The 9,382-nt window shown below is 41.7% G+C and overlaps 1 pseudogene; it reads left to right on the forward strand.

The window, feature by feature from the left end:
• Positions 1 to 7,140: 7,140 nt before the first annotated feature.
• Positions 7,141 to 7,910, forward strand: LOC119527757 (annotated as a pseudogene).
• The last annotated feature ends 1,472 nt before the right edge of the window (positions 7,911 to 9,382 follow it).

Here is a 9,382-nt window from a genome sequence, read left to right on the forward strand (position 1 = left end):
GGTGGGGTAACACCTCCATGAAAATTATCCAATCGGAGACCTCACCCACAGTTAGGTGGGGCACATCTCCACGGAAACACTCAAAGAATTACAATCTAATCAACACTGATACATCTGCCCATGCAAGATTACATCAAAGATAATGGTGTTTGGGGGGACATAATACATTCAAACCAGCACATTCTATCCCCTGGACCCCAAAATGACATGATCTTTCCATATACAAAATACATTCGTCCCATCACAATATCACAAAAGCTTAAATCATTTCAGTAACAATAGCTATGTACAAGATCCCATTAAATCAGTTACAGGTGTGGTCTGTCCAAAAGCAAAATTCCCCTCTGACTGTGGATCTGTAAACTTAGAACAAGTTTTGTGCTTCCAGTATACAAAGGAGGGACATTCATACGATAAACATTGCCATTGCCATAAGGAGAAACTGAAAGGAAAACAGGGTTCACAGGACCAAAACAGTTCCTAAAACCTGCAGGACAAACTCCATCAGGTTTCAAAGTCTGAGAGTCATTTACTGAATGACGTTGCATCCTTGGGGCTTGAGAGAGCAGGAGTCTAACCTTTCCTAAGGCTTTTTTGGCAGCCCTTTCCTCTCCAAACACTGGGGTGAGTTCTCCAACATATCCACGCATTGAGGAGACCACCTTCTCAGCCCCACCCTCCTCAAACATCAGGGCAGCACCCAGATTCCTTTCCATCTCCTTCAGAACAGTGGGGTGGCAGCCAGGCTCTCCCCAATTCCCTGGGAATGTGCTCCACCCTCTTTGGGGCCTGAGGTGGCAAAACTCTTCCGGAGCATCGAGGTGGAAGGCCCGCCCTCGACCACTGGGGCAAATTCACCCTTTCCATGCGTGTGGGCCACTCCGCTCTCCCAGCCCGAGACCTCTTGACTCCAGACCTCAACCTCCATGGCTCTGTCTTTGAAGAAATTTTTCCTTCAATTTGTTCCTTGTCTGTCCCCTCCAGTCCAGACCGGCAGCGGCTCCGCCTATAAAGATCTGGCAAAAATTCTGTTGGCTTCGCATGAAGCACACAGGGGTCAAAGCCATCAGACAATAGGACTTTCCACAAATGCTTTCTGCTTAACACCTTCTCCAATCTTGGCTTGTTCTGAAATAGCAGCTGGGTTCCATGTTTGGTCACATCCTCATGTTGGGCTGTAGCTTCTGGGGTTTCACCCCCTGGAAGCCTAGAGATTTTCAGGCCATCAATTTCTGGTTTCTTCGAAACCAAGAGTTCATTTCTCAGCTTATCTCTGTCCTCTCACATTTTACTGTAAGCTGCAAGTAAAAGCCAGGCTACTTCTTCTGTATTTTCTCGGAGATCTCATCAGCTAAATATTCCAGGTCATCGCTTTCAAATTCTGCCTTCCATCCAACAACAGGCCTCAATTTTGCCAAATTCTCTGCCCCTTTAAAACAAGGATCGCCTTCCTTCCAGTTGGCAATAACACATTCATCACTTCTGTTCCGTCTCACCCTGCTCCCTCTCACCCCTTTTACACTCCCTCTTACATTCTGCCTTTCTTAGGATATCTCTTCCTTTGTCTCGTTCATTTATCTTAGCTGTGGTGTCCCATTTTCTGGATTTAGCCTACATGTTATAGGAATCCTGCATCCCTGAAGACCTCAAATAAACCAAGGTTTATATAATTCAAAAGCAATTCTTCTAAAACAAGATGGGTATTTCTGTTTCATGGTTGGAAAGTGCCAGTAACATAATTCTCCTTTTAAACCCAGTCAGCTTTCAGCTCCAAAATTACATGATTCTTGACAAACTTCTAAATTTAAGGGACTTGAATTATTTTGTAGTTTGTATATAAAACATGATAGCTTGCTAATAGCTTGTATGTGGCAGATCCTATACTGCCTTTTGGAAAGTGCCACGAGCATCAGTAGAGATCCCGAGGCCAAGATGAGCATGGCATTTTGTTTTTCAATTAACATACTTCAGTATGATATTGATGGCATTTTCATCTGCCTTCCGTCCTGGGTCTTAATTACAATAAGGGAAAGTAGAGGGCAAAGGAGTACAGCAATGGAAATAAAAACCATTTGTGCCAATTTGGACATATTATGTCCCCACAAAAGCCATATTTTAATCCAATCTTGTGGGATATTTTGGATTAGGTTGTTTCCATGGAGATGTGACTCATCCCAATGTAGGTGGTGCTTTTGATTAGATTATTTCCATGGAGGCGTGGCCCCACCCATTCAGAGTGGGTCTTGATTGGTTTATCAGAGTCCCTTAAAAGAGCTGGCCCAGACCCAGATGCTTGCTGATGCTTAGAGATGCTGGCCCAGAATTTGCTCCGGAGAAGCTGAGAGAGGAGAAAACGCCCAAGAGCAGCTGAGAGGGACTTTTGGAGAGATGCTTGGGAGCTGACTGAGATGCTCAGAGATGCTTGGAGTTGTGGACAGAAGGACACTTGGAGATGCTAAGCTAAGGACACACAGGAGTTGAGAGAGGAGCTGAAACACAATTTGGGACCAGCAGATGCCAGCCATGTGCCTTCCCAGCTGTCAGAGAAGTTCCAGATGCCATTGGCTATTCTTCAGTGAAGGTGTGCTCTTGCTGATGCCTTAGTTTGGACATTTTTATGGCCTTAGACCTGTAAATTTGCAAATTAATAAATCCCCTTTATAAAAGCTGATCCATTTCTGGTATTTTTCATAATGCTGTTCTTCCAAGAAACTTGTAGAGGAAGGAAGGAAGGAAAAATTTACAGCTAGAGTGTATCTAGTATATACTAAATGCCAGGAAGACCCTTTGCTGGATACTTATATACCTTTAACTCATTTCATCTTTCCAGCAAGCTCAATAGTCATTCCCCTTCTTCCTTGGTAATAAAACTCCTGCTTTTTTAGCTAGACACGTGGCCTCACAGAATAAAGATACTACTCACCTTCCTTTGCTTTTAGGTTTGGCATGTGACTGACTTTTGATCAATGGATTGTAAGCAGAAGTCACATGTGCAATTTCCAGGAAGGGAGTGACCTCAAAGTAAGGGTGTGCCCTTCTTTGTGCCTTCCTCCTTTCTGATGTATGGAAGCAGATGTGATAGCTGGAGCTAGAGCAGCTATTTCAGACTATGAAGTGGAAGTAGAAGAAATGTGATGAGAATGGCATAACAAAAATAGAAAAAGGTCCTGGGTACTTCATAACCATGGAACCACCATACAAGTTCCAGACTTTACATCTCCAGGTTTTTTTTTTTTTTTTAATGTGAGGGAGAAATAAACCTCTATCTTGTTTAAGCTACTGTTAGTTTGCATCCTCTGTCATTCCAGCTGAATCTAATTCTGATGTAGGAGGTATTGTCATTCCCATTTTACAGATGAAGAGGCTAAGCCTCAAGTTACACAACTGGGGTACAGTCTGGTTCCTTGAGGAGAATAATGCCCTGCTCTTAGGGTTGGTTGATTCCTTGACTTTCAAAGCTGATAAATTATCAAAAAATATCCCATTTGGTATTCACTTATTAGAACCACATGCCCATTGATATGAAAAGCATCCCTTACCTTCCTTAAATGCCAGCCCCGCAGTGATTTTAAATCACTGTGGGAGTGATTTGAATTTTATGTCTCTGATAAAATTTCTTAGCAATCCTAACCTCGGTTTCTTTTCTAAAAAATGAGTAAGTTGGAAATAACTGTGTGACAAAGGGTTACCAGGAATCCTAAGCAAGAAGATGCACAGTTCTTGGCACTGAAGAAAGGATCATAAATGGTAGTTTTTGTTATTAGTCCCTGGGGCTGGTCACACCTGCTAATTATTCCTTTTTCCATATCTTCCTTTCTTCCATTTTGGGACCTATCTCCTCTAGCCTACTTCCCCAAACAAGATTAAACAATCCTCCCTTATCTTCTTCAGACTGCAGTCTCTACTATACTCTCCACCCTGCCCCATGTGTCAAATCTCTCATATATTCAGATTCTCACCCTATACAACCAACTACAACTTAGACTCATCTAGAAAACAAAACATGCAGCATAGAGTTGCCAAACTACAGCCATGGACCTAAGTTTTTCAAGCACAAGACAATTTTAATAAGAAATTTCTTGTTTCTAAAATGAAGACTTGTATTTTCTGCATCCCCACTATTTGTTCTGAAAAGAGGAACTGCCTCAAAAAACCCAAACAAACCATAAGGCATAAAATTTGTCTTTAAAGCCATTGCACCAGCCCAACTCAACCCCAAGACCAAAGAACACACCAGGCAAAAAGTTACACATAAGTTTTAATTAGGGACTTACTTACAGGAAGATTTTTCCCAATGGTGGCTGGTTAGGAAATGGAAGTCAATGATCTGTGCAAACAAGAGGAAGAGGACTGCTATCTATGGATCAGCAGAGCCTTGCGGGATTTAGTACAAAGAAGCCCCAGCTGAGTCTCACGGAAGTTGAGTACCAACAGTGACTAGGTTCAATGACCTTCAATGTCTGTGCTCTGGTCACTCAGGCTGCTGCATGCTCAGGGCTCCACCCCTGCCACAACCATCCCTGAAGTTAAACCCCTTTTAAAGGTGCCTCAAAGGTGCCTGCAGAATCCACAATCAGGCCTTCTTGGAAGCATCTTCTATGGGCCTGCATTAGCAAGGGAGAACTCCAACTCAAATTTTCTGTTGGTGCTATTCCCCCAGGCTCCTTCTCTCTGACAAATAAGTCCATTCTGATGTGCTAAGGGATACTGTAGCACCTATAGACCATGCAGCTTTTGGGGGCACAGTTATTACAAGGAGATCTTCAAATTCTTCTGCATTCCCCATTGTCCATGGACTCAATCTTTTATGTGTTACCCACAGGATTTACTACTGTTTTTCAAATGTATATATGTGCCATTGTGATGAATAAAATACTTCATTCAAAAGCATTATATTAGCATTAGGTATTCAATCAATAGATACTAAAAACACACGTACTATCACATACAAACTCCTAGCTTAATGCTACTTAACAAGGACTTTCTACAAATAGTCCCACAGCAGCTCTTGTGGTAGAATTTCAGACCCAGAAACAGTTCAGGGAACAGATATTTGGAGGCCACCAGACCATTTTGCCACATTCAAATCACACTGAGATGGCGACACTGCCTGTGTACAGTCCAGCTGTAATGAAAAGCACAAACCCAGAGCCTTGGGATGGGGCACTTGTGCCCAGGGAGCGTGGCATATAGCACCTCCTCCCATTCCTCCCGTCTGAGAAGAAGGGTAGGCCTGAGCTCCAGTGCCTGGCAATCATAACCACTGCAGCAGCAAGATGGAGTAGAGATAGTGGGGGCACCAGAAGTGGGAATGTACAAGTGATTTGTCAAGCTACAGACCAACTTGTTTCAGCCAAGGCTATCTAGTTGCAAGCAGGAGGAATCAGCTCTGGCCAACTTCAGGCAAAAGGAAGTTTTAGAAGAAAAGCTGAAGAACCAGACCTCCGAAAGGACAGAAGCCAGGGTGTCGTGGGGAATCATGGTAGCAGGTACTTTAGGGAGAGATTAATCAGCACCAGCCATTTTCCATCCATGTGTCACTTCACCAAATTTGAATTCTTTGGGAGGAGAATAGGATTGGCCAGAAGAGAGAAGGCTACCCTAATTTTACCCCTCTGCTCACTGCCAACCAAGAATGGGAAAGGCATGTACCTCAAAGAAAACCAGGGTCCTGGCACCAGGAGAGGAAGAAAGGATGCTGAGTATTTAAGGAACAGCAGATGGATGTTATATTTCTCTATGACCTGTCTCATCAGTAAAATGGGAATAACTATTGCTATTGTGAAGGTTTCATGAGATAACACAGAGCAGGGTTTGGCACATAGGAGGTGCCTAATATGCGATAGTCTCCTAAACTTTTCTCCAGAGAACAAAGATACTGTCCTTGGCTTTGCAAAGAATGCATCCCCAGATTGAAGAACTTTCAAGTCAAACCACGCCATTTTACAGATCTCCTGAACCTTGACCTAGAGCAAGCACTGGATCTCTGCAAGACTGATACATCACTTCCTTCCAGGGTCATAAAAAATTAACTGTGTTTCTCACAGGTCCTCGTTTTTAGGCAGGCTGGGACTCCAGAGGAAGTCAACCCAATGGCCAATTCATCTGAAGTCAGAGGCTAATAGAGCTGCTATTTGATTCCGATATTAAAGATCTCCCTCAGGCATCCAGTGTTGTTTATGATCATGGCCAATTGCCCACTGAGGAAACTATTGCAGCCTGAACAATTTCATTCTAAAATCATATAATTTTATTTTTATTTCCCAATGATACACACACACACACACACACACACACACACACATCCCACATCCTTTTCCCTTTAACTAAAAAATGTCTATTGGTCAAAATTACATTTTGCCCACATGGTTTTCAACTTTTGGAATCATGTGTTCCATCTGGACATGGGCAGCTTACCAGGCCCTGCCTGATGGACTGATGGATGGGCTTGGCTATTTTCTCCATTCTTTCTTGGTTCTAATTTTTGCCAACTTAAACATTTTTGCTTGGTTTCAACATCTTCTTTCCATCAAGCCTGACATTTCTGTTGCTTCACCATTTTTGTTTTTTTCCCTGTCAAAAGAATGAAATTTGACAGATTATTTACTGATAAAAAGTTATTGAAAGATGATGCTATTGCAAATTATGAATTTGAAAATCTAGTGAACTTGTTTGAAATAATGAACTGTAAAGCTCTTTTACGTATCAGAGTTTCGGGACTATTTTTTTTTTAATGGCAAAAATAAAGTGATAATACCTTTTCAGCCTGTTAAGGATTTTAGTTTTTATCCTAAGTAAAATAGGAAGACATTGGATGATTTTGGCAGAGGATAATGTGACCAGATGAAATCTATCTCGATTTCTCTGGCTTTTGATAATTGATTGGAAAACAGAAATTGAAGAAAAGAATGGAGGCAATGAGAACAGATAAAAAGTTATTGTATTAATATGGACAGGAGAGCATCGCATCCTGGACAAAGATGGTAGTAGTAGAGTTGGAGAGAAGTAGGTAACGCAAGAGAATTGAGCGAGAGTTGTCTTCTCGTGGGGCTTGTGAGTGGCCATCTTACTGCTGCCCCTGAAAGCCTCTCCCTTTGGGGTCGCAGAGATACAAGACTGCTGCCTGGACCCTCGCTGACCATGCTGTCCTGAGTGCTACTTTCTGCTGCTGCCATGCAGACGCTCTCTGAAGAATACAGCCCTCCTAGGTCCAGGGGTGTTACAGGCAACATGGATCTTTCACACAGGGCAGCCAAGTTTGCCCCTGTACCACCTCTTTCTGAATTCGGAGGAAAACTTTACCTTGGGCTGATTTCTGAGGAATTCTTCCAGTTCCTTTATCCTAACACTGGTGTCAGAGGACCCTACATGCTCGGAACTGGGCTTAGCCTGTATTTTCTATCCAAAGAATAGATGTGATTACCCTAGAGACCTTCTCTACCTTTTCAACAGTAGGGTTGCTCATCTATGTAATTAAAAAAAGTATGGTGCCTCTATTGGACAACCTGCTGATAAACTCAATGAGCAAAAAAATTGCCCAACTAGAAGAGGTGGAGCAGACTTCCATCAAAAACATCCAAGATGCAACTGACTTGGAGAAATCACAGCAGGCACTGGCGCAGAAGCGCCATTACCTTTTTGATGTCCAGAGGAATAACATTGCTATGGCCTTGGAGGTTATTTACCGGGAATGGCTTCATAGAGTATACATGGAGGTAAAGAATCGCTTGGACTACCAGAGCTCTGTGCAGAATATGATGCATCAAGAGGAGCAAGAGCACATTATAAACTGGGTGGAGAAGCACGTGGTACAGAGCATCTCTACACAGCAGGAAAAGGAGGTAATTGCCAAGTGCATTGCAGTTCTAAAGCTGCTTACAAAGAAGGCTCAAGCACAGCCAGTTCTGTAAATGCATCTGTCCCCAGTTGAGACAGCTGGAAACAGCTGACCACCTAAATGGAAAATAGTTTATGTCACAAAATCTTTGTGTATTGCTGTCTATTGAAGTTGCAGTGTACCTTCACTAAAAATGAAAAGTTTGAATTTGACATGGTAAGAGAATAAAACAATCTATTGGGCCACTAAGATGTTTCTCATTCTTCTTACTCTGCATTTTCAATTTTTCTGTGATCACTTTTGAATAAGCAGTTTGCTTTTAATGAAATTTGGTGCCTGAGTAGAGATTATCAAATTATAGTTTAAATTTGTAATTAGGTGTATCATCGTGCAATAAAATGACAATTGAAAAATAAAGAGAACTGAGCCAAGTGCCATGTGTAAAACTAAATTGAAAATTAAAATCATAAGCTAAATAATTCCATCACAAAAGTTAGAATTGCATTCATAATTATGGTCTCTTATTCAGAGTGAATAATACAGCCAAAATGTAGTCACTGATATTGCATCTATTTCCTTTGGATTTAGCTCAACAAAGTCTGCATCCAAAGACCAAAACTCTCAATGTTTTCAGATGATAAATCAAGTTTACTTAAAATAGATCATGTAGAATAACTAGCCTCTCAAAGATTTCAATAAAAATCCATTTTCCCCCTTCCCCACCTCAGACATACTTTTAAATTGAACATTAAGCATATTTATGAAAGAAACATTCTCTTGGTGTTTTTTCTCTCAAGATGGATGGTGTTCTTACTCGGAGTTATAAGTGTCAGAATAAAGAATGCCCATGAGGTTGGATTGTATGATGTTTTAGTAAAGTGAGATAAACATTCTCAGAAGCATGATTGTGGCTTAAGATAAAAACCAACAGCTATTTTTCATAGAGGAGTACCCTTTGGGAACAGAAACTTTTCTTTACAATTTTTTCAGTCACACAGATGACGGATATGAAAAAGGCATATTATATAAATTATGAAAACATGGCTACGTTTTAAGAGAACACAGAATTTATCCAGATACATCTTAAATCTTCAACTCAGGAATTCCAGATTGAGAAAGGAATTGAGTGGTCTTGTCTAAAATCACTCTAATTTCCTTCTTGTTAAATACTTTGCAGCAGCAACACTATAGATTGGCACAAGACATGTCTGTGGATGAAAAACTCTTGGAAAAGCTATTAAGCTACTCAGGCTACCTGCTTACAAATGACAAAAACTGATTCTAGCTCTCTTGAACACAAAGGGGAGTAATTGGGGCTTACTAAATTCATGGGAAGATGCAGGTCCAATTTCGAAAATGAGATGGAAACCCAGAGGGTTCTGAAAAGGACCGTGTCCCAGGAATTATGTGGTACATAGTCCTTCAGTACCAAGAGGCACCATGACCACCATTTGCCCCATGCTTTTCAGCATTCAGAGTCTCAAGGGGAGTGGAGCCTAAGTGGCAAGGCCTTGGCCAACAGGCCTGTTCCCTGGCTATCTTCCC

This window comes from Choloepus didactylus, chromosome 1 (genome assembly GCF_015220235.1).
Source record: "Choloepus didactylus isolate mChoDid1 chromosome 1, mChoDid1.pri, whole genome shotgun sequence".
NCBI lineage: Eukaryota > Metazoa > Chordata > Mammalia > Pilosa > Megalonychidae > Choloepus > Choloepus didactylus.